Consider the following 27,894-nt stretch of genomic DNA (forward strand, 5'->3'; position numbering starts at 1 on the left):
TACAAACTTGTTGATAATTGATGAGCATCAGAGTATGTAGTACGGTCATGTTTATTGGAAGCAATAACATTATTACATAACACATTATTACAATTCACTGATATTGTTTATAATATAATGATAGTTTGTTTTGTAATATATTTTTTTTGTGTTATTAACATTTATAAAAATACAAATAAATTTTCTAGTGAAAAATAAATATGCATTCATCAATTATTCGTAATAAGATTTGGACCAACGAATTTTCTCATAAAGAAAATATACAAAGATTGACAACCCTATGAGAATACTCGAAATTTCCCTGAGCAATATTATCTAAATAATGTTAAATGTTGCTAGTGTAATGAAAGGATGGGATGGCTACCTCGTTCGTATTGCCAGATATAAAGATTTTTTTACAAAAAGCAAGTGTAAATGTTGGCCCGAATTGTGTTATTTATCTTTTAAAATGGTGCTCCGATATTGTGTATTTTGAATGGAATTTTGGAAGTTTTTCAACGGGAAAAGTTAGTGTTTTCATTAGTTACGACTTTGACCCAAACTGACTGACCTTTGCAATATGTGAATTATGTTTTCAGTTTTTGTTTTCGTGAAATATTCTGTCAAATTGATAAAATTCGCTGTTGAACGTTTCAGCACTTTTGCTAATAATAAAAAATAAAACGGGCACTAAAAATTATTTATGATATATGTATTTACAATATTCTTTAAATTACTTAGGAAACAACAACTAAAAGTATTTCAAAAAACATTAATTGAAATTTTGGCCAAATAATATTTCTCAGAAATTCGTTCGTACTGCTTAAAATTTTACCAACGCACTCAAAAATTTCACTTAGATTTGTTAAGTCCCGTTTGTGTTGGTAAAACAATTTAATTTTTATACAAAAAATTTAAATTTAAATTCTAATCGAATATTATGCAAGTTGCAACAAACATTTCAAACTGGTTAAATTCTTTTAAAATTGCCATTCAGAAACAATTGTAAGAGGTTCGGAGAAAAGATAACTGAGCATAGATTGAGGTTAAATCTGTCGAAGCGTTCCACAACCGTTTGCGTTTGCTAAGTAATGAAATGTCTCAACAATAAGGTAATGTTTATTATAAATCCTATTAAAAGTTATTTTTATCTTCTTTCTATAAACGTTCTTTTAAAAACCCTCCTTATTTATTACACAACACACTCGTACGTTTTATATGGGTCTCGGGTTCAAATTTCGTTTTGTTCTTTTTATTTATTTATAAGTGATTGTTTGATGATTGATGCACGCTAACGGTCAATAGACGAAGCTTGTGTCTAAGAAGTATTGGTTTCCATCACCGTACGAGCAAGTTTTAATTAAGAACGATAAAGTATTTACTGCTGCGGCTAATAAATGGACTACCCGGTCAGTTATTAAATAGCTTAAGGTTAACAACACAAAAAACGAGTTGAATAATTATTTTTATATGCTTTGTCGCGTTCCTGACAAGACTGCTATTGTTACATTAATACAAACCACAGTGGCTTTAACTGTAATATACCATGATTTAAATTGTATTATTTTGTGAAATGAATAAGTTAAAAAAAAATTGATAAATAAAATAGAATAAAAAGCTGGGTTCCGAATTCACGAAATCAAAGGTATTTAAGGCAAGTCTATAAATACTAAAATATTTCTAGTGGTCTAAGATCCCGCTATACAACGACCTTCACCGAGATGCTTATTTAATGAAACTTATTTTATATATAATTTAATATGTCAATAAATATAATCCATATGGGTTGCCTAGCAAATTTCAGTCCAGAGTATGTTTAATTAATTTAAAAAAAAAATATTTTTTTAAACATTTCACCGGTATGATTATTAGATAAATTATATACCAATCGAAAGTATGAAGCCCATAGAATATGCAAACGTTAGGTAGTTTTTAATCAATTAATTATTTAAGTGTATATTTTTTATGTGACACTAAAGTATATATACATCTTTAGTATAAAAGAAGGTTATAGTGATACATATATAATACTACCCTGATTAAAAATATTGATTGAAAAAAGTTCAAAAAATTTACTACATGCAAATTATAATAATAAAATATTAATTTAACATACTCTGGACTGAAATTTGCTAGGCAACCCATATGGATTATATTTATTGACATATTAAATTAAATATAAAATAAGTTTCATTAAATAAGCATCTCGGTGAAGGTCGTTGTATAGCGGGATCTTATACTATAGGTAAAACAATAAATTGGACTTAAAAATGTGAACGCAAAGCGAAGTGAAGTTTTTTTACAAAATTATTAGTACTGGATGTATTAAAGTATCCAGTTAACTGTTATCTCAAAGATACATGTAGTTTAAGATATTTGAAAACATTAAAACCGACGTTAGTTTTTATGTGGCTATTGTAAGAACTTATGGTGTTGTTTGAAAAAGATACAGTAATAAAAATGTAATCAAAACCAAAATGTTAGTATTGTTTAAACAATTTGCTTGTTAACAATCTAAATATTACATTATAATATCATTCTATATCTATTTAATACAATTTCAAAATTACTTTAGTTACTTATAAAAGTTATAATTCACATATACATTGAAATAAATAACTAACCTTATTATATAATAACTAAAATATATTATTAAAAGGAGTCCCTTTATTTCTTTAAAAAGCCTTAAAGCGCTAGGACCCCACGGACCAAGGGTCTCGACACCGAAATAACAAGCTTAAATAAATATGTTATTGTAATTGTAATTAGAAGTTTATAAAAACCTTGATTAGAAATTGGTTAGTAATGTTACTTGAACACCACTAAAACGTTGTTGTTAAAAGTAGCATACAAATATTATTTTTATTTCCTGCATATTATATAACAAAAATATACAAACTTGTATGCTTAAGAAACTAATACACGTCTCACTGGTATCCAAGTCTTACTACTTTCACTTTGTAATAATGTTGAGTATAATTAAAGATTTAAAGAAATAAATTCAACGGATTTATAACTCGTTGTCAAATACACGTACGAACATTATTCGAAAGGCAAACGAGGTAAAAAATAGCGCTCAGTAACGCTGCAAATTAAACGTCATTGATGACGTTCAAATCGGGCCTTGATCGAATGGTTTATTCGTTTTATCCATCTGCAAGGCGAGTTTCAAAGCGAGATTGGCCAATGAGTGAAACCGAAAAAGACTAAAGAGTTCGAAATTTAAAAATAAATTTCTTATTGGCTGTGTTGGAATCAAAGGCATTATATCATTAATATCAATTTACTAGTACAAAACTGCATTTATCGTATCCTTATTAATCGATAGCAAAAATCCAAAGTAGGCTTACAATTCAATGTGTATGTTTTTCAGATCTACAATTATTTTTTGAATTAATTATATAACTAAAACTAGTGGACCCCACAGACGTCCTGCATGATATTTCATGTATTAGGATATTAAAGTATGAAATTACCGACTGCAGCGCCACCTGCCGGGCTGATTTGTGAATCTAAACCATTCCCAGATCCCCTTGAACACACACAAAAAATTTCATCAAAATCGGTCCAGTCGTTTGAGAGAAGTTCAGTAACATACACACTCACAGAAGAATTATATATATAAAGATACATATGGGTTCTAAATAAAAGAGCGTACCAATTCGTTAATCGCAACGGACTCGTGGGCCCACTGGCATTGAGTATATCCATGGGATATATCACTTAACATCAGATAAGCCTCCTACCCGTTTGCCCTCTCTTCTACAAAAACTAAAAAAAAAAAAACTAAAACACAACTAATAACTAAAAACTAAAACTAAAAATAGACAGACAGTGCACATCATATATTGCATATAAAGCAATAGAAAACTCATCTTAAACGACCTATATGAGAGGTTCAATGATTTTGCCGTGCCATTGCATTTATTACTGTTAGATGCATACCCAGCAATATCTCCAGTGAAGTGTGAACAAATAATTCATTCATATTATTTAGAAGCGAGCTCAGCAGATAATGGTATCTAGTAATAAACGGAGGCGCGCTGTCACGGCGGCTTTGTTAACTGAATAATCCTCAGCTTGTAATTCACGATACTCGGGCTTTTGTACATTAAATAGGTGTTTATGTTAACAATAGTAACACCGGAGGACCGCTTATATCGTCAAGTTGCACTTTTGTTTTTAGTTTTTAAGGTGAATATGAATTAAAGTTTGGTTGAGATCAAAAATATGTACTACACAACGGCAAAAGATTATGAAAATGTTTACGAACTCAATACTTCAAGATGTGCTTTTTTGTTAATACTATAACATTATATTTTTTATTAGCAATAAATTGAAAGATAGCAATAATAGGAAAAATAATAGAAAGTATTTCAAACGCGTTTATCTCGTAAATATTAGGTACTGCGTTGCACTTTCTAAGGCACAGAAAGTAAGATAAATAAAAAAACCGTTCTTTGCAAGGCCTGAATTGGCTGGTATATAGTGAGCACCTTAAAAGTGTTGTCTTTTATTGACATAAATTTCACACATTTTACATTTAAAGAAAACACTTTTTTACCGGATTGAAGTTATTTACTTGCGAAAGAAATAAGATTCTTCACAAGATTGGTACGCGAAGCCATTTAAATCAAAAAACACCCCAATTTCAATAGAGAAGACGGCCTAAAATTGTCAAACACCTGGGATCCAATAATATCCAAATTAAAATCCCAAGATAAACAATCCGCGAAAAAAGAGGACACCGTGAGCCATTTCTGCCAAAATGGTCTAAGATCCCGCTATACAACGACCTTCACCGAGATGCTTATTTAATGAATCTTATTTTATATTTAATTTAATATGTCAATAAATATAATCCATATGGGTTGCCTAGCAAATTTCAGTCCAGAGTATTTTAATTAATATTAAAAAAATAATTTTTTTTTAAACATTTCATCGGTATGATTATTAGATAAATTCTATACCAATCGAAAGTATGAAGCCCATAGAATATGCAAACGTTAGGTTGTTTTTAATCAATTAATTATTTATGTGTATATTTTTTATGTGACACTAAATTATATATATGTCACCGTAAAATTGTAAAAACCGTTAGATTGTAATCTATCTCGCGAGATTGTAAACTGTCGAAAGATTGTCAACTCAACATACTGCTTGCAATTTAACGTATTATTATTCGGTAGTTATATGAAATTGTTGGGAAGTAAAATTAATCTGTAATTGACCAAAGAAGTTTGAATGATAACTAAGTTAGTGTAGTACAATCTACCGAATACCGATAACCGATAACCGATAGATTACAATCTAACGGTTTTTACAATTTTACGTTAACATATACATCTTTAGTTTTAAAGAAGGTTATAGTGATACATATATAATACTACCCTGATTAAAAATATTGATTGAAAAAAGTTCAAAAAATTTACTACATGCAAATTATAAATAACTTTTTTTTTTAAATATTAATTAAACATACTCTGGACTGAAATTAGCAACCATATGGATTATATTTATTGACATATTAAATTAAATATAAAATAAGTTTCATTAAATAAGCATCTCGGTGAAGGTCGTTGTATAGCGGGATCTTATACTAAAACCCTCCATCTTTTAGTCGATACCAACTCCGGAGAAATAAATACAGATAACACAACTTTTTCTACAGCTGTAGATACTTACAATACTTTTTGACATTTAACACCTTTTGTCTTCAGTCACCGTGACCACGCACGCTGTAAAGCACGCGAAACGTCGGAAAAATTTAAAATTAAGCAAAATAATTGTAAATTCATAATAATACATAACTTGAATCCAGTAAAAAAGTGTTTTCTTTAAATACCTTAAAAGTGGCTCAACCCTGAGTGGAGATCGTCAATTTCATTTATAAAAAAGTTCTTAATTCAGCGTAAGCTGTTCGCAGTTCGCATATATGAGTATAGTCTGGTTTGATTAACGTACGGTATTTTGGGCATCAAAGGCCCTCACAGGCTTTCATTAGAGACGATTAATTAATTTTCCTGACATCCCTGTAACAAGTAGGTTGAAATCTGGAATCATTCGCACATGCTCTGTTTTCATCACCTTTTGTATGTGCACTTAATTGTTCTACAAATGTGCCGCTTTTTTGTTGTTTCTTTGTGTAATTTCTCTTTAAAATAGTTTCAAATCTTTATATTATACTGTGGAAGCTTTTGTAGATAATCAAAAACTATGAACAGTATGGGAAAAAGCGTTATTAGAGTACGTGTTCTAGAACTGTTTAGATTATTATTTGTAAAAAAAAACATATAAAATATGTTTCAAATATTTTTTCTTTTATTTTATTTTGCAAAACTTAATATATAATATGAATTATATATACAATATCTTTAATTTTATAGTCCACATAAATATATATATATATTTATGTGGACTATATCTAAAATTAGTTATCTATATTAGTGGAACCTCATCATATTTCGCTAGAAAATACGAGATAAGCACGAAAACTCGAAAAAGGAAAGTATAATTAATTATCTGTGGAGCTTTGAGGAAAAAATGGCGGGAAACAAAATGTCGGAACAGAGTGCAACAGTTTTACGTTGGTTTAATTTATTTTTTTAGGCTTAGATCATCGTTTGTGTTAATTTAAATTATTCGGAATGTTTTTAATTATTGTACGAAAATACTGTGTATATAGACAATTTGAAAATTAAGTTCGCTAGTGATCCTTTAAAAAATAAATTTAGCACCTCAGGCAATAATAATTAAGGCGGACTTTGTTTTTTTATTAACTTGACGTTTAACATAACACAAAAATGTGCGCCGCCATGGGAAGACTAGCAGATGTGAATCTGTATAATAGAATAGATACGACCATAAATAATACTATTATTTATATGATCATTACTTTATTTTAAAAAGATTATTATTAAGTAACTATTTAAATTCATGTCATCCAAAAATATCACATTTTCGAAATCGAAACAACTCTATTCTTTCAATCAGTTATTTCTTAATAGTTCAGTATTGACCGTCACGGTATTACCACATCTCCCCGACGCTGTTGGTACATTTTTCGATCAAATAACTTGATAAATTATAACTACAAGACCTTATTTATTTATGGCAATTCAGCTCAGAAGAGCTTAGAATTGTTAGATAAGTATGTAAGATTGTAAATATGTAAAAACGGATTAAAACTACTTTGAGTTATCCGTGGTAGTTGCTAAGAAAATTGTTATAGTCTATCCAAAATGACTTAAATTTTATTCTCTAGGTCTCGAGTGTAACTTGTATTCTCAGAATGAATTAACAGCGTTCCTTTTAAATGGTTATTCATATAAAGATTTTCACAATATGCCACTCGAAAAACTAGCAGTAGAAAAAATGAGAAAATCGAAAAGGCTCGACGCAGGTGACATTTAGCAGCGCGGTACGGTACCCAGATCGTGCTGCCCCAATTTCTGCACACTGTCCGTGAATACCAATGCATTTTGTGAGAGCTTTTGAATTTATTTCTTAAAATGTTGTTCAAATATCGAACACTAGCTTTTATTTGCGACTTTTTCTTTATTTAAGCCTCTCGTTTATCTTATTTGTACTTGAGAATAGTTTGAAACAGCCATTTTTATATATTATGTTGATGTGTAGCTTATAAAAAAAAGGATGTTACTAAAAAGTAAGTTAAATTAGAACTTTTGCAGTACTTACTAGATTGTAGTATATGTATTGGTCTAGTCCTATAGTGTAGTGGTTCGATGTAGGGATACTGTATCTCCAAGAACTTTATTGGTTATGGTTGTGGAGTGAATGGCACCATGTTGGTGATGCCTATAGAGGCATTTAATTGTTGAATGTATTTAGTAATAATAGATACTATTTCTGTTGCGCCTATAACTATCGATATGACACTCGTGGGTATTCCACTAACAATATAAATAAAATAATATTAGTATTCAGCCGTATAATTATTTAAATTAAATCCACAGACAAACATAGACTGGGTAGATCATAAAATTTCAATCCGTAAAAGAGAAAACTCGTACTTTAAAATCAAAAGGAAAACGCAAAATAAAGTGATTGTATTATGATCCTTGAGGCTTCTAAGCAGCTTACGCCAGTTGAAATTCTTAGCACAACTGTTGCATTTTCTTTAAAATATCTGTTTTCATGATATTCTAATGTATCTATAAAATGGGATGAATTTAGTTACTAGTTTAATGTTACTTTTTTTTAATTTCTCTTCCGTACAACATAATTAAGAAAATACCGCCTCTGCTTAGTTGGTAATTGACGGAGGTCTTGGGTGCGATTCTTGGCGTAACAATAATTGGCACAGAAAGGTGCCAGTTGAACTGTAAAAATACATTAGTTTTTGTTACTTGCGTAATTACATTGTTTTAGTTTTTCTGAATAAACCTTTATTAAGTTAAATAGCATAATTTGAAAGACAAAAAAAAAAGGTTGGATTTTCAAAACTTTTTTTCACAATAAATGTTAGGTAAAATGAAAACAATATATCCTGTGGGTGGGATTGAGAGTCCGGGCTTAAGTGTAAAAAGTGAACGCGTTTATAAAGATTAAGACAAAACCGTTTTAATCGTTTATTCCTTGCTGGTCCGGGATTTTCTTTTGTTTATTCGTGTTATTTAAAAAGACTTAGGAGTTTTTAATTAACTGTTTATAAGAGTATAAAGTTCGGTAAAGTTTCTTACTATTATTACTTTACAAGTAATTATACAGAGCTACTTGTAAGTGGTTTTACTGTTATTACATACATTTGCGGGGACATATCTTAACAGCACAGGGGACCTAGGTTCGACCTAAGCGAAATAAGCACATTGCTTTAATAAAACATATGTAAATGTGTCTCCCCCAGGCTTCATTGAGAATTTATAAAACCTAAAGAGATTCTAGCTAGTATCGGTGAATTAATATGTAATATTTTGAGTTAACACTCGTTAGTAGAAAGCTATACATGGCGAAAGCCTTAATCGTCTTAATATTAATAAATTCACTGAAAAAATGATCTTAGTTCGTAGGCATTGAATAAAGCAATGATTGATGGGCTACGTACAATATTTTAGTAGTGACCCAATAAATATACAAATATGTTATTCAATAAACTTCGAACAAAATAAACCAAATAAGAACAAACAATATATTCACCAAATCTAAATTGCTAACAAAACTGTTGGATTTGCGAAAAAATCTACAAATAAAGATTCACCTATAATACGACACGATAAAAACCATTTGAAACAGGCCAAAAACGTTGACATTTGTTTCCCTGGACCTTTTTGTCACGGTGAGCGTTCCCTCGCATTAATCAGGCCAGCGACACCTGTGAGTAATTGTCGCCTGCCTACCTAAACCCCCAGACCCCTGTTTCTCTAACCCCTAAATCGCCTCATAACCCCTTATCGAGTGAAGATGTCGAGGGTTTTAGTTGATAGAATAAATGATCTGTCATCTTGCTTTTTAAGGCCCCTTTTTACATGTTCTCGACTCCTATACAGTTTCAACAGTGGTTCAACACCTCTGAAAATATAAGTTTTTTATTTTATTGATTTAATAAAGTCTGAATAGTATAGATTTTATCGAGTCTGGTTTTACCAATAAATAAGGACACAGCTTCTACAAACACTTACCTATAACCTGTATATAGTTTAATTATGCCTATTCGTATGTTACAAACTTAACAGTGACAATTAATTATTTTTAACATCCCACAGATAGAGATTCCAGTTACTGTTGTTTGAAATGTATGAGAGACTGCACAAATCAGTGCACTGTAGCCTACGATTGCTACTCGTCAGCAAATAAAGCTATAAAAACTATACTCGTCAGTGTAACCGCGTTGTCATAGTATTTTTTGGCCGTTGATTGTCTGGCTTTCAGGTGTCGGAAATCGGTATTTTTATAGTGTCATCCCAGTGTTGTACACAGGGAATTCCGCTTTTGTATCTAAGGGAATCGCTGACAATTTGTTTTAGCGTTTTTATTGTTGCTGAAACTGACAATTTAAACTGATCTACCAAATCAAACTGTAACTTATATGTACTGTACATACAGTGTTTCACAGGGTTTGTGGATTATATATAATTTTTTTTATGAAGTAGGAGGCAAACGAGCTGGAGGCTCACCTGATGTTATGTGATACCGCCGTCCATGGACACTCACAATGCCAGAAGGCTCGCAAGTGCGTTGCCGGCCTTTGAAGAATTGGTACGCTCTTTTCTTGAAGGACCCTAAGTCGTAATGGTTCGGAAATACTTCAGTGGGCAGCTGGTTCCACATAGTGGTGGTGCGCGGCAAAAACTGCCTTAGAAAACGCTCAGTTGTGGAACGACGGACGTGGTGATACGGATGGTATTTTGTATTTTGCCTTGACGTCCGATGATGAAACTCAGCTGCAGGAATTAATCCGAACAACTCCTCTGAACACTCTCCATGGTAAATGCGGTAGAAGATGAAGAGGGACCCTACATCTCACATTTCTATTGAAGAAACCTGCCTAATAAATAGATATGTTGATATAAAAAGGGTGTGAGCTAACAAACTTTGTCGTCTTCAAAGAAATCTTTAAAACTCGGTGATTTTACTGAAATGCAATTCAATAGCGGCGACCAGTAAAAATATTTTATTAAAAATTCTAAAAAAATGTTATTTTCACAGCTATCTAGTCACGAAGTGCCAATTTCCACTTGTTGCGAATTAACCGTGTTCACTCTATAACGTAAATCTTTTATACTTTATCGTTTCAATATTCACGCATATTTTCATTTTTAACAATATGTATTTGGCACTGTGTATGAGAGGATTTACAGCTTTGATTTTTTTGTCAAAACTTGGCTCTTGACTAGGTTTCTGTTTCCGCGTTATTTACTCACGATTTGTAAACATCAATAATTTCTGTTGGTTTTCATACTTTTGACACTCGGCGATTTTTATATTTCTCATACTCCAGTTGGTATGATTTGAAATATATATTACAAAAGGTTTTAAATTAAAACCGCCTAAACTAGCTATTTAACTATATGCCCTAATTACTCTTGAGAATTTTAAAAAGTACATGAAACATACGTTATAATACTTAGCACATTAGGATTGTATTATTTATATATCCGAACATACAATTGTTTAAACAAACTATTTTTATATAGAACAATTTATCATCGTTAATTAATGTAGGTTAATAGCTGGAGGAAGCGCGTTGGGACTCGGGATCCGGTCCCCATTTCTGACAAATGGCGAATCATAACTCGTTCATTCGTTCACTAATAAAACGCATAATATTGTGGGCCTTATCGTAAATTTATGGATTCCTTTATGTCTTTGAATGTAGTCAATATCTACTAAGGATATTAAAATGATATCTTATGAACTATATTTTATGCATTTAATATATTTATATCGATAATTAAAATATTTGATTACGATTAAGTAATTTCCTAAAAAGCTATATTATTGTATTTTAGACAATGATTGTGTTGACTTTTCTTTCCTTCTGTAATATAAAAATGGAAAACCAACTCTGAAAGGAAAAGAGTGTTAAAAAATTATGAACGAACTAATTTTAAGCTTGATTTGAAAAAACAACAAAGCCAACAAAGATCGAACAAATCATAAATTCTAAATATATAAATAATTTTACTATAATAAACATTCTCAATGTTCAGAAAATATTAGATGCTGTTCGTTCCAAATTTAAGGAAATGCATCCGTTTTGCATATGATTTATACCAGAGCATCGCAATGTACATTAATAAATTAAATTTTAATTTTAAATGAACGAAATTTCAATAACGTCCGCTATGTATGAGCTGACTAAGCTAAAGTCATAAATCAATTAGTTACTGTCCAAGATTTATAGAAAACAAACATTATACTACTATTGAAATATGATATTTAATGTTGAGAATGGACAAGTATTTACTTTGGAAATAATTAAACATCCCAATATCGAGTGCTTTAAGATTATTTAAAAACCAGAAATCACTAAGTTAAACTTTATATCTCTCAATTCCCAAACTGCTTTTATAAATCAGCTGTTTTAAAATTAGCAACGTAAAAGTGAAAACTTTCTTGACTCCTTTCCAGGGCACGTCTCACGAAAAATTTTGACAAATGAATTATTGTTTTAAGAAATCAAAGTCGAGATAAAACAGCAACTCCATCCAAGTGCTAGCTAGCAAAACGTTCACGTTCCCGCCGAAACACGAACGGAGGTCGCCATCTTGATAAGAACTCTAGAGTCTATGGACTCACGGGAAAACTGCTATAGTTCTTACTGTCATTTAGCTTTTATAGTTTGAATTTAAACGTAGAATTCGAATTCAAGCGATATTCAAGATTTTCAAATAAAACATTATAAAATATATAATTATATAATAAATTGGTTACTTTAAGGAAAAAAAATGCTAGATTGAGGTGTTTGCTTCGTGATTTGTTTAATTCAATAATTGATTATATTTGATAACAAAAAGTTTAATACTGTTTTAAACCAAATGGTATTTGTAGTAAAAAGAGCAATATATCGCAATGTCTGTAACAAGCCTTAGATGCTTCGTATTTCCGCTGAGCTAAACAACTTGATACATGGCGCTTGTCATTTTGACTTTGTGTTACTTCCTGCACAATTATTTTACGGGGTCTTTTTGGATAGCGTGATCAGGCGATAGTGAATCGATGAAAATACATTTTAGTTTTTAAAATATATTTTTAAAATTCTAAAACAAAGCAGAAAGAATATGTTACAACTTAAATATAAAATAACACTAGCTCAAAAAGTAGTAATTATTCTATAATAGTAGTGTATCTGTGGTAATATTAAATGTTCTCGTTAGGGGCAATTCAATTTTTGCTAGCATAGCCGAAGGGGCAAGGGTTTGGTAGATTTTAGCTTAGGTTAGAGGTCAATCAAGTGTTAGAGGTATTTGTCTAGGAATCGTCTGGGAGGGTAATCGATTCGTTCTGATTATTACCGTCTGCTGATTTCAGTACTTGAAAGATAAATACTTCAACCGCTTTCTATACAAATAGAATTTCGTATTGAGTAATAATTATTTAGATATTAAATTAACTATTTGACTTATCATTCAATATAATAGTAAATGCATGCTATTAACGTTATAGTTAAGATGAATAGCTACGATTTCTCATTTGACATACCTTACAATCAATATCCTCTACATGGAGTAAGTCAAAAATTATTAACAACTTATTTACTGTGTCAGATATTTTGGTTTTCACCCACATATCGTATCTAAGCCTCACAAGTAAATATATCCGTTCAAAATCCAATCACAAACTTGTATCCGAGTTTCAAACTTACGCTACAAGATTGTAAACGTAGATATTTGTAAATAGTTCAGATACGTTCCTATTACGAATTCTTTTCAAGACTTTAACAACTTTCGCAACCAATATCTCTCATAGACAAAGCGACAGTGCACTTCCTCCCTGATATAAAAGTAATAAAACCAACTCTCGAATTCCACTTCAGAAAGCTTTGAATTCCCCGAAATTTTGAACGCTGACTTTCCCGGTGTCCCGAATTCCTGAAACGTGTGGTTACAGTGGCTGGCGACAGTCGCTTGTTTGTAGCGCATGAACGGTTTTAATTTTTTTATGAAAGGTTGAAGTGTAGTGTTCTAAACACGATTCTGCTTATTTTCTTCGTAGACATTTTGCGCAACGTTACTTATGTTATCTTTTGTACTTAAGCACTCACTAGGTATCTTAAAATTACTTGAAGTTTACGCTTGAGTGTTTTTGAACATTATGATTTTTATTTACTTGTTCTTGAGTGCGCCCAATTTAGGCATTTGACTTTGAAAATTAACATTTTTATCTTATTTTATTCAAACCTATTAAAAGATGTTTTTATCTGAATAGGAATCATCTTTCAAAAGGTTATATACATTTTTTAACATTATGATGGACTTCCAGTCACGATTTAAAGTAATATAAGTCATTTTTAGTACAGTGGTTAAATTAGCCTTCATTTTACGAAGGACACATATACTATATGTTATAGCTTCAACTATATAAGACAGAAAACATCATATAAAATGTATAATGTTTAGACAAATAGTCGATTGTGTATTGATATAGTGAGGTAAGGCCCATAGGGAAATGATCGGGGTAAGAGGTGATACAAATAAATATACTTGATATTCCCTCTACAGGTAACTCGTTGTTCCGGCCAAATCGTTCATTCAAATTGAAAATATCGCCATGAATGTTTATTTTAGGTATATCTCTTTGTTCATTGTTAATATAGTTGCTTTATTGTTTACATGTTACGAAAGGTTATTTTGTTTCTAAATATATACCAGATTTGAATTGGTGCGAGTAACCCATATTATATATATGAGTGAGATTAAAAGAATGAGATTGTTATTTATATATATATATAAACACACGAACTCTACACATAAATATAAACAGGCTTTTTAATTAATACGTCATTTTCGTATTCCTATTTTCATTTAACCCTCGGCCTTAATTTATAGAAAGATATAGTAACAGTAGGTTAGTACAATTCAAATCAAACGATTTATTAAAATGATGATAAGCTTAATAAAACAAATGGTGTAAATATTATGGTAACGCCCTTTATAGAAACTGAATCTCGTTAATTTTCCAGCATCTATTTATCACAATTATCTCAGGGGATTCCCCATTCAAAGCAGATATCCACTTACCGAAACGTACACTTTATGAGGGTAATAAAGCATAAATTGTGTCCACCTTTGTTTACATAAGTAATTTACGAAGGTATAATATTGTCGATGTCACGATTCCCCGGGGGAGCGCACCGCCTGTAGGCTCGGCTTGTAATAGATAATACACGTGTGTGTAAAATACATTACATTGGGGTTCTAGAATCTTTATTTCTACTCTCATTTTATAATAATTTTTTACACAGACTTATAATTAATAAAACATATAAATCTATATTCTATAGTCTTAAAGAACGCCAAATTTGTCTTTAAAGTACCAACTGGCACTTTGATTGATATATTTTAAAAAGGGTAGATCAATAAGTAGAATTCATATTGATAATAAATAATTAATGTTAAATCAAAACTACGTTACCAGTTTAATATCTCTTGGTATTATAAAGTTTGTCGGTAATGAACCGATTATAACTACATAATAGGAAGGGTTAGGGATTGATTTTCCACAATATTTATTGTAAAATTAAGCCAATAATAATATTTCAAATGAAATTATGATATTATATAATTTTGTATCTAATGTTATTGGTGTAAATGAAAGTAGGTTTTCTTTTTTCATTCTCAATTAAACCTAAATAAAGGAAAAGATAATTAAAATTGCCTTTGGAGAATTCAACGTAAATATTGCCTATATGGCAATGCTTTCTTAAATTCTCCGTAGACTTAGTAGTAAATTAGTTTTAGTAATTTCGTATTAGAAACTTTATACTAATAGCGCATATAAAAATAAGTTCCAAAGTAAAATTGGATGGTAATATTCAGCATTGTTGATTGTAAATTGCGTTTAAAAATACTTCATAATACATTTTCATTTCATCAAAAATTCGTTGAAAAAGAACTTTTATTCCTACCCATTGATAGCAATATAAAAAGTTCTAAAGGTTGCCAGTGTGAAAAATTACAACTGTTCCAATTGTCGGCAATTTAGGCTTTTCCGTTCAATCGTAATCCATTTCATTATCTGTGGCCTTCGATCGCTGACATCAAAGTAACAAAAGATGAGTGAAAGATCTCGCCATTACGCAAATTGATTATGTGTTGGTGTTGCCATACACATTCATGGTAAATTATAGTCATTTCTTACAATACTTTATGTACGGATATTTGGGGCCTAGCAATTTAAGGTTTATATTATAAATTTTATTGCATAGATGTCGTCTCGATCATTCTTTAGATAGTATAGAAATATCATAGCATTTTCTACTCTCATGGCTAAATATGCATATGCTACCTTTTAATCAAATTAGATCAATATCAGTGCTGGAATTGCAAAGGTATAGTAAAAAGTTGAATTATTTTTCTAGAACATATTTTTCCCTTTTTCAATATATTTTCTGATCTTTATCCTATTATATTCTACGCAAAGAATATTCCTTAGTATTAAGTATTGTGACGTTACTCTACTTAAAACAGCGACTAAATAATCCAATACAAATAGAATAACGATTTTCCAATTAAGCGTTTGTAATGAAAACAATTTTCAGCGGTGGCCATTACGCGGTGTATCTCAATTATTTTGCCCTTCATGCGGAATGCTTGCCAAATCTACTTTCAGGGCACACTTTGCCGAACTTTGTTCGTATTGTGTTTAATTTTCATACTAAAATATCCATAAAAATATTTTCATTTATGTAAAAGTTCATAGTAATTTTACGTTCAAAGAATAAATACAAAATTATTAATTCCCTTTATTGAGTCGTTTTTTTTTTAAAAAGGAACATTCATAATATGAAAACGAAATATACCTCGTTTTTCATTTTGTTTTGATTTGTAGGAATTTAGAGTTTGTTTGAGAATTGATATTGAATAAATACATATTATCTTAATTAAATTAGTTGTAAGGTAAAGTCTTTCTGAGACTTATTATGGAACTAAAGTACTTATTTAGTTACACAGCTCTAATTATCAAATAGTCAGGTTTTAAATGGTTAAATGGTTAAGGGCTAAGCTGGAAACAAAGTTTATAATTAACGTATTTATCTACATCATCGCGTAAACGTATTACGTATATATTTTGTGTACGAAATTATCAACCTTAATCAAAATAAATATCAGTGATTTAAGTTCTGGGCTTTCAGCGTTACCAGTCCCAGTTCAGTAATTTAATAGATTATACTTCGTAGCAGTCTCCCAGCCGTAGCGCTACAAGGCCGGAGCTACGACTAGACTGTTACGAACACTGAACATATTGCTACAAATTTTTTTTTACCTAATTCGTTTTGTTTTGTCACGTAAAAATGATATAAATCTCACACTAAGTGTTTTATATACAAAATATCGTCAATATTCTGTTCAATATAATCCAAGTTGATGTCCCAATAAAACCATTACCGAAACAATATTTCCGCCAGAACATAACCCCAAATTGTGCCAACCGAAAGTCAATGACATTTCTCACGAAAATAGCCAATTTCCAGTCAGCTTCTGGCACTAAACTAACAATTCTCAATATCCAGTCATACAGGCCTTTCGAACGGTCTAACTAATACGGGGTTCGCACGTACGCCGCAACACGTACAGACAACAAAACATTGTTATCTAATATGCATTTTATTGTCGTGCGGTAGGCGCGATGCCGCGTGGCGTGTACGGGTAGCGAATAGTTTCCGAATTTGGCTCTTTTTGAGTTGCTTTTAACTTGTAGGCAATCCGAATGAGCTTTTCATACTGCCACAATTGTTACATATGAAGCGGTCCGAGCATATTTCGCATCTTTTTGCTATTGATGTCACTTAGGATATTTGACAATGTTTTGGTCACTGGTCAGATCTATGAATCTATATATAATATATATTTACTTATTAACAAACATTAATACCATTTAACTTGTAAATATTTCTGCTGCATACAATATTTGTCCTGCGAAGTTGTCCCAACACATTGTTGCGACGTACGTGGTAAAACTGAAACAAACTTGAGCAATTTTGATAACTATTGTTAATGCAAGTAATTCTGTATTCAGAATTGCAGCGATTCAGAGATTCCCGACAGAGCACGAGAGAAGCACATGTCACCAATGACCGTGTCATTTTATGAAAATGTAAAGGCACTTTATAATATTATCAATATGGGAAGTAACGAAACTGCTTCGCTTCGTATTTTGTTATTAAAGTACTATCCAAACAAGCAAATGCAAAGCATTATGTGTTAACGTTAAGTCATTCCGCCGTATATTTGATTGCAAATATGACTCCTTTGTTCTAGAAATGATAAATATATTTTTATTGCGTAATACATCTTATAAATATTTATTTCCAACACACATACAATATTTAAAAAAATTTTAACATACATACATGTTATACAAACTAAAAATTTGAAAATGTAATATTAAAACGAACTTTGTTCCCTGTGGTAGTGAACCTTTAATGCTGGCAGCATTTCCTCGCTGTATTACAATACTTATTCATTGAGCGAGGAAAGCACCAGCTCTTGGGTCACCGGTACGATCTACCAGGCGCCAACTGAAATCTTTAATTAGCGCCTTGAACCCCACGGCCCAAGAGTCTCTACATAAGTTAAGTTGGGAATAAAAAGACAGAATTTTAATATAAACAGAGCCGAGCAGGCGGTAATATTCAGAAGACGGAGAGAAAGATATTTAAATGTGGATATTGGTGAAATAATGTATTCTTCAAAAGCTTCTTTAAAAATCTAAGGTATTTTTTTTATTTTGGCGTCGATGTCCAAATTCTCAACATAGAGATATTTCACATTTATCAAAGTTAAACTTGGTCTAACTTTTTTGAATTAAAATCTGATATTATTTTAGATAGATCTGAAAGTACTCGTACAACATCTGCGTTACCCAGAGTACCATTATCAAGATACCAGACGTTATTCTCATTTGATCTTACTTCTGGACCTTACTTTAAAGATCATATCTGGAACACCTCGAAATGTTTGAGTGTTTTTCGTAAAATCTACTATTAGTTGTTATACCATTATTAGGGCATATATTTCAACACACACTTTTCAATTTATTTAAACGTAAAATTTAAGCATATTTCAGCGTTTTTTGATACGAGAGAAATCGGGTCAATTTCCAACTAAGCTATTTCAAATGGTGCCATTCAATCTGGCTTTCTGACTCGGTAACCTCAAAAGGGTTGTTTTAATGCGCTAAGTCAAACGTGGCGATAACGTGTATGCGTTCTCAAGTGGTGGATTGAAAGCCATGCTAGCTACCGGCTAAATAATTGTGAATTCGTGTAAAAGTAGGTATGCTGGTATAAATCTATAAAGGATTTATATCCGGGTCAATTGACTTGTTTAGTTTATATTGAACTAGGTTGGTTTGGTTTGTTGTTAGCCCTCTAAAACTAACTAACTAACTTGTTTTCTGGGACGTTGCCGATTTGAAGGTATAAATGTATATTTATTTTTTTGTTTAAGATTAAAACGTACGTTTAAGTAGTTCATATAAAATAAATATAATTAAGGAAGAACTAACAAATACACATATAGTCTTTATAGTTTGATAAATGCAAGGTTTATCCGTTATCTAATAAATAATTTATATTCCTTTTTATATAAAACGTAACTAAAAATATAAAGCGGTAACAAGAAAGAACGAGACAAAGAGGTAATATATAAACGATATAGATTATATAAGAAACAAGTTGAATTCGAAATTACTAAAGGCTCAAAGACGATTGAAGCTGAATGCTTGAAGACAGATTTGTTGCGACAAATAGACGGAATTTAAAATGCAATTACTGTACGTACTCAAGTAGATTTTAATATATACTGTCTTAGATCTCTCTCTCTATTTATAAAATTAAAACGTACATGTTTAGTCACGTATAGGTGACTGGATAAAGAGTTTACAATATATTTTGATTATCTCCATATTAAAAGAAAAATTATTTAACACATGACATGAATGAGGAGGTTATCAAATCGACGTGTGCGTCCACATCTGGCGAATATGCCGCGAATGTGCAGCTCGCGAGCAGTCTGCGAGCTGCGCGCGTGCATTTTTGTTCGTGCGCCGCTTCTGCGCGCTTTTAATGTCTACGTTACCTTTGTTATGATACGCTACTTCTTCGCTAGCTGAATTTAATTCGCTAGCGTTTAATTACGTTTACAATGTCTAATAATTCAGCGTAGCAGCATTGCCTTGGCTGCCGGTTGGATCTGGACCAGTCATCCCAGAATCAGTTTTATGGGATCTTCATACCATTGAAATAAAATTAACCTAATTACTAATCAATTTTTATTTTTTACTTTTAGTCAATTTGCGAAATATTTTTTAAAAGGGGATAATTATTTTGTAAAGCCAGCCCAAACCAGTCTTAAGCATTATTTATTTTTCAGATCGTGTCCCTTACTGGTTAAAAGTAATGTGGTGCGTGGGGTAAACACAAGTATTACATCCCTCATCCACGGTGGCGGGGTATACGCGCCATGCTGTGTACGCGGGCAGCGCAAGCACCTACCATGCGCGCTCGCCCGCTGTACCCCTCAATGCGAGTAAGTATTATAACAATCTTATACATATTTATTTATTAACAGTTCGTTGCATTACAATATAAAAATTGAACATATTAAATGTAAAGGATGGCAAACGGCGAGCGATCTCTTCCAGGCAACCACTGTGAGAAAAGAAAAAAAAAATGTATTAATTAAGATAAGGTAGGCAAAAATTACATTTGTTATTAAGAAAAAAAAAATTAAATGGACCAAAAACACAACTACATATTACTATTAGAAAGTAATTATTTTTAAAAGCAATGAAGACAGATGAAGTTTATAGGTAACGGCAAGTCTTATTTCTTCTTAAAATAATCCTAAATACCAGTAGTTAGTACTACAAAATTTGATTTCTAAATAAGGAGGAGTAGACGGACGAACGTTCATATAAAAATATATCAAAAATGTACTAAAACAATACTTTACAAACTAAATTAACTATTACACAGTTATCGGTTTTATAATGAACAGAAGTTGTAAACAAATATAAATAGCTATATTATTTGCCGATAATGTTGTTATGGGACTAATTAACTCGTCCATTAATTACCAAATAACTTGTTATAGCAATAATCATAATAGACAATTGACCGTTCGAAGCTTTGTTCTAATGTATTGGCTAATGTTGTGTAGCGACAGCAAATATGTTCCATATAGATTTATAACTCAAACTATAAGAGTCGAGTATTTTGTCGCTTAAAAAGATATTAGTGTTTATAAAAAAGACCACACCCAAGCCAAAACGTCAGGTAGTTTTATTTTTAGCTCAAAAAATAAGATTAAAGAATCACGAATAAGTTTTTGTGTTAATGTAGATTTTTAGAAAGTACATTAGTGATTTTAATAGAATTAAATGCGTTGAATTAGTTACTAGAGGAAGGACTTCATAAGGTGACTTATGATTATGTTGACGGTACATTGTGGACTAATCTGTCAGTTCACACGTCACTTCTATGAAAGTGAATGACCCATATAGCGTTTGATTTGAAATGCCATAAATAGAATATTAATGTTTCATCCACCGTTGATTTATTGTTTTGCGCGAAGGCGATGTTTGCTCACTGAATCAATTTCTGTGGTTTTGTTGTATGAATGACTATCAGTTATTTCATCTCGTGTGCTTGTGTGTGAGTCGTTAGGTTTTATTATAAGCATGCAATACAGTATTTACATGGTTTATATAAATAGCCTGTATAATGGATTACATTAAGTTCATGTTTTTATATTTAATATTAGTACACGACCTCCGACGGAGTGAAGATGAGAAACAAATGAATTTGATCCTTCAAATTCATTAGTTTCTCATCCTCGCATCCGGATATTGAAAGGAAACAATCTAAAATTTAAAAAAAATCAAATTCAATTGGGCAGGGTGAAAATGTAGTAGATAAATTCAAGTTTAAAATAAAAACTTTAATTCGAAAAATACATTGTTTACATAACGTCGTTTTAAGTTGCAAGTCTTAAAATATTTACAGAGAAATACGTCTAATTATATTCCTCAAATATTTCGCCTTACTTACCTACGTCGAGGTGCACAAATAATTCTAAAGCCTCCAAGATTGTAATTTTTACTACGATATTGATACCAATAGAGTTCTATTGGTCGCCATTAATCTAACCAAGACCTACAGAGACTTTAGTATGCAATATTACATTCCCTTAACACTATTGCACACTTGAACAGACGTTAAATTGTACGGAATATTCCGAATTCTCTGAATAATCGTTCATGGCATACGATATTTATTGTTGCGTTTTGGGTGTAATTACAGATCTAAGATAGTGTTAGTTTTGGTCAATTTCTATAGTTGTTTTTGATAGATTCAAAAGTCAGCAACCAGCTTGCCCGTTGGTAACGGGAAAACAAATATTCATCATAATGAAACATGTCTATATAACTTAAAATAATATAACTCAACCCAGTTTCAAAGATTAAAATTAAATGTATTTATTTACACTTATATTATACATACATGAATAACACAATTCTTCTTACTTAGGTTAACTAAGATAAGGTTCTATATGATTTAATTTAAGTTAAATAAATAACTTTTTCATACAAACTCGTTCACATTACTTGTACTTTTGTCTGTATGTTTGACATAGTAATCACGAAAGTACGAATAAGCTAGTTTTCAATAGACTTTTATCAAATTAGTTTGTAGAAAAGTAATTTTAACCAAGTTTATTAGTTTGTGAACCCGTTTAGCATGTATTTGCATATTCCGAAATTTTCCTAACCTAATATAAAGTTATTACACTATACAGTAATTAATTTTCCTATACAAGGGAATATGTCAGGTGTATCTTTGGAAGGTAATATTATAATGCTGGTTCTATACTAGCTTTATTGTTCTAAAGTGACGGCTGGTAAACAAACGTTTTTTTGAAGTCCCTCAACCCCCAATGATTTTTTTCTTTTAAGACGCGTACGCTACGTTTAGGTAGGTACCATTATAACTAAGAACGTTTATTATTGTTGCGCTGGGAAACATACCCAGAACCTTTTGTTATACTCTATCCACCATAACCACTAAGCCACCTATGAGTGAACAACAAAAATGTTTGTCTTTCTGTCCTGATTAGGATTTTTATAGACTCTGATTTTGATCATTTAATTAAAATTTCAAGACAAAGTAAATTTTATTAATTTTGAAATATATACAATTTAGTTATTACTCTTTGGCATAAAAAAAACTAATTAATATACGAGTATAATACCAATATTAATTTAAGGAATCTTTGAGAATTCAATAATACTTATGTTTAACTTAAACAACCCCTGTTTATTCTTTCAGCTGAAATCAACATCATCTTGATTTCCTTGCTGAAAATGGAATTCAACTCTATCATGTTGGAAGAGAGTTCAATATTGATTGATGTCTCGTTCTTCTCGAATCGAAAATATTCAAATAATATTATTCTTGTCTTTTCTTGCAAGGCACGTTTCGATTCGTTATTGTTTCAATGGAAATTGAACTCTAATACAATAGTGTTAAGTGCAAATTGAATTGCCTTGGAATACACAGTTTATTGACCTATTGTTGAGATGATAGATTGAGTTGCAATACTTTTAGGTACTATTTTGTATGTTTATAAGCAACGAAAAGCAAGGAGGAGCGTAACTTCAATAGCGGATTCAATTCAAATACGTTGGCTTATTAATAAAAAGACGTGGACTCCCCCGAAAATTAGGGCTAAATATCTTAATTCATATTAAAATATTATTACTGTATAGCAGTTTAAAACATAGGGTAATAGGACCGTTTTTAGAAAAGAGGGAGCTGTGTTGTGGCTTGTTTATGTGTCTCTTTTCTGAGGTCGTAGGTAACCCCGCCTAATAAATTACTGTGAGCATGTAACACTCACACGTTAGGAAACCGGCATGGCATACCTTTGACCCGACGGCAACGGCTTATGGCAGGCATAGAAGCCTAATCACCTACTTGCCTATTAGCAAAAACAAAGCAAACCAGGGGTTTTAGCGCCACTGATCTTTTTAAAGAGCAATATTTAAAATTATACTAGAGACACGTATGACCCATAAGAAAGAGTAAGTGTCATTTTCACATTTCTCTTTAACTTTGTCTGAAGGGGCGAAATGGCCTTGACCCTATTGCAATGGAATTTTTTGTGAAACGAATTACTTATCTACATGGAAAAACGCACCCTTTTATTAAGTGAACTATAGTGGCCTTCAATGTTTAGAATTGACACAAACTCCTTTACGTTTTGCGGTATATAAAAGAGAACCATTCTAAATTATTTTATAAAGAGGAATTGTATTTTTGGACCATTTTTGAACCGATTTCAAAAATTATTTCATAATTGCAGTGCTACAGTATTCCTGTGTTAGATTGGCTTACAGTGAGCCTGTATTTAATTAAAAAAAATCCTTTTTATTCTTGTTTTTCCGGTGAAAAGAAGTTTGTTAAAGGTTGAGAAAATAGTCAGACATTCTTTCGTTCATCTTATTTACCTCACATATTTAGAAATCTACAATCCAATAGAAATGTAAACTTTATAAAATGTTCGACATTTACATTCGGGAAGGCACAAATCTTTGCTAGAAATCAGGCAACCTTAAATAAAATTATTATGAAGGCGTTTCAAGTATTTAAATTCACTCGCAATATTTCCCTCAATAGGGTTAACACGTCCAAAAGGTCGTTAGTCCCGTGCACCGGGCCGGAATAATTGAATTACACACGGCTATACCGCCGGTGTGACGGTTATGTAACGATGCAAGCCAATCCCGCCCTTATGTGTAAAAAGTGAAAATAATACCTTCCCATTAACTTATCTCTACAGTCAGCAACGTGAGTTCCATTTATAGTAGCTTTGATTAAGTTGTGATTTTATAGGAAATGTACGATTTTAGATTATTTAGGTCGCTTTTGAGCTTACTTAAAAGGTTAACTAATTTGGTCCAGTTTGTGTATTAATAATTGTAAAAGATACTTTAGCTCACTTAAATTTTATCTATCACTGTATTAAATTGAAATCAATGTTCAATGCACGGAAAGTTTGAATATTATTAATCAAAATAAGTTTTAATGCGATTGGAAAGTTTATTTGCGGAAAAGGAGTGATGTAGCAATACTCAAATGTTGCATAATGAATTACCTTGAAACATTAGGTGTTGGAAACTGTCTAGATTGAGATCAAACTTAGTTCTGTCTAAAAGCGCCCGTAATTAATATTCGCTAAGTAATTGTGGGGTAAACTGACTAATTAACTATGTTGCAATTACGATAAGTTATTAGTTTAACTGTAGTGTATAAGACTCTAATTATGGCTGTCATTACAATCAGTAAAGGGGACACAGAAGAATTAAAACTCACGATATTAAAAATCTAAAAAAGAAATTTGATTTCATCTCTTTATTATATATGAAATAATCGCTGTTATGAACGCATACCATTGGTTATATTTTCTTTTCAGAACAAAGTTGATATAAGTTAAAAAAAACAGACTTTATAAATTCCATATATGGAGAGTCCTTTTTATTGAGGAACACTATAAGCTATACACCATGCACTAGAAATTGAGTCATAAGTCCTCTGTGGTCACTATGTTCATACATTACTAAGATTTGGGCATAGACCATAAAATAAAACAAAAATAGGTTAATTGATTAAAAATTTAGGTAATAATGAAACAATTTACCTAACAACTAGTTATTGTATAACAATTGTCTTATGTCAACATTTACTTTAAAAATATGATATTTAAATTAAAGCATAAAATGTACCAAGAATTTCAACACGAACACAGTCATCGTTCTAACACCCTTGCAGTGTTACAAATGATATATGTGTGCACGGTAACATACATAATATTATGCTAAGTGACACTGATATCAACTGGACATGAACGTTTCCATATTTAAATTATTTTCTAATCTTTATATATATAATTCTTCTGTGAGTGTGTATGTCACTGAACTTCTCTCAAACGACTGGACCGATTTTGATGAAATTTTTTGTGTGTGTTCAAGGGGATCTGGGAATGGTTTAGATTCACAAATCAGCCCGCCAGATGGCGCTGCAGTCGGTACTTTCATACTTTGCTTTACTAATCGCTTGAAATATCATGCAGGACAACGTCTGTCGGGTCCACTAGTGTATTATATATTTTGTCGACGAAGGAGTCTTTGAAGAAATTAAAGACTGGGCAAAGTGGATCAGAAGGGGCTTCTTCACCAATTGAATGTCGAGGTTTTCTAACTTGACATAGGGTTAGTGCGAAGATTTTAGGCTATTAGCTGACCCGGCGACCTTCGTACCGCCTAACAATGAATATCGTATTACAAATTAGCCGAATTAAGTTTATGATTTTATAAAAGTAATACAATTAATAATAAATAAATATTAAGTTAACTACTTTATTAAGATCATAACTCAAAAATACATACAAATTTTTGTATATTTAAGTACTTAGCTATAATGTTATTAGAATTATTGAATTCTAATTTATAAGAAGCCACTTTCCGTTTTTCCTATAGGGAATATTTGAATGCTTTAATGTTGATGAAAACTTTATTCCAAATTTTCAGCAACTTCTAAAATTGTGTATTCTATTGTGACCACTGGATTGGAAAATGTATTTGATCGAAGAGTAAATATTGCTATAAAGTAATACTTATACATATGATTTTTTAACAAAAATTAAAACGCCTCGTTTTACTATATTTAAACTAAAATCATTTTCGTAAAGCCATACAAAAATGTAACATTGTGTTTTTTGCTTTTCAATTGATAATTGTGATTAATAATTTGCGCCTAACTAATAAATATGAGCTATTATTTATTTTGAACGATAATAATTATAAAGATCATTCAATGTCTAAGTTTTATACCTTAATAAAGATTCTGATAAATTTGAAACTTCTGAATGAAGTTGAAACACAGAAGAAGTACTGAAGTAAATGTTATAAATACCAAATAGCGTTTATAATATTTGTGTTATAAAGTATACGTGATAACTGTTAAACTTAACGTGAGATAACTGAAATCACCTTAACTTTTGACAGAGTTTTTCTAAGTGTTCTTAGACATGTCAGTTGTTTGTAATACCTACTGTCTAGGTAATAGCAAAATAGGTATCTATACTTTTCGTTTTCCTACATTATTTTATGAGGCAAAACGTTGTCCGGTCACTATTTCTAACATTTCAAGAGCCTATACAATAACATTAAGCAAGATTATTTTGTTATAATATCGAATTTTCTTTTAGTTAAGATGTAGTACACATGTAGGTACATTGATTTTACAATTGCCTAGGTTTGAGGGTCAATTAAAATTTGTCAACAAGACAACGGTCTTGTTCTTACCGTCTATAATGAGCCTCCGCACTTTTTAACTCTACGATTATGAATCTCCCTGCCATTACTGCCGTAAACCATACTAGCAATTTTAGATTTAATTAAAATATCTTTAAAAGCTACAAAGGTTGAACGTTTAATTTTAGATAGATTAGACATGATTGATGGGTTGAACCACGTGCTTGTGATGCGTCGCTGCGCCTAACATTTAGATTCTAGACAGTTTTTTTTTCTTGAAAATCTTCTTATTTTTGAAAGTTAAGAAATAAAGAAAAACAATCGATAAGCTTTCAAGCATTCTAAATTCAGTTCTTTGTACTTGTATGTTCCATTCCTATTCCATTTTTGAACTTAATACTCGTATTATCGGATTCTGTATTTCGGAATGTTTTTGAATAGGATATCGGGAAGAGGTTTACATCATGCTAGATTACATACATGCTAGTTTGTATTTATGCTGCCTGCTTTTTATACCCAATTTCTAACTTATAAATGTTTTAAGGGAGCCTTGAGCTAGGCACGTCTAGCCGAAAAGATAAAATAAAAATTAACCGGAAATTCTAAAAACAAATTGTGCTTAAGCATCCCACTAACTTTAGCTATAATGGGCCCATTTCTGAAGTCGGGCCAGGCAACTTATTGTTATGATAATAAAACCTCTATAAATCTACGTTTATCGGTTGTACCGCCCCTTAATATCAGATACGTTCCCTATTCAATGATATATTGACTATTTTTACCCTGTATTTAAGGACAATATAAGGTATTAGGTGACATTTAGAAAAGTTTTCAAGATTCCCCGATCCACATTTACCAATGAGCGTAATTTTTGCCAAAAATTACAACAGAAAAGAAAACACTGGCGCACTGGAGACT

General features: G+C 31.2%; 1 long non-coding RNA gene across 1 annotated transcript in view; it reads left to right on the top strand.

Moving 5' to 3' along the window:
• LOC125048713 overlaps positions 1-27,894 on the top strand; it is a 101,085-nt gene that overhangs the window by 15,708 nt on the left and 57,483 nt on the right. The window contains exon 2 of the long non-coding RNA XR_007116864.1: positions 20,034-20,189. This is a non-coding gene — a long non-coding RNA (uncharacterized LOC125048713). The remainder of the gene's footprint in view (positions 1-20,033; positions 20,190-27,894) is intronic.

This window comes from Pieris napi, chromosome 4 (assembly GCF_905475465.1).
Source record: "Pieris napi chromosome 4, ilPieNapi1.2, whole genome shotgun sequence".
NCBI classification, from domain to species: domain Eukaryota; kingdom Metazoa; phylum Arthropoda; class Insecta; order Lepidoptera; family Pieridae; genus Pieris; species Pieris napi.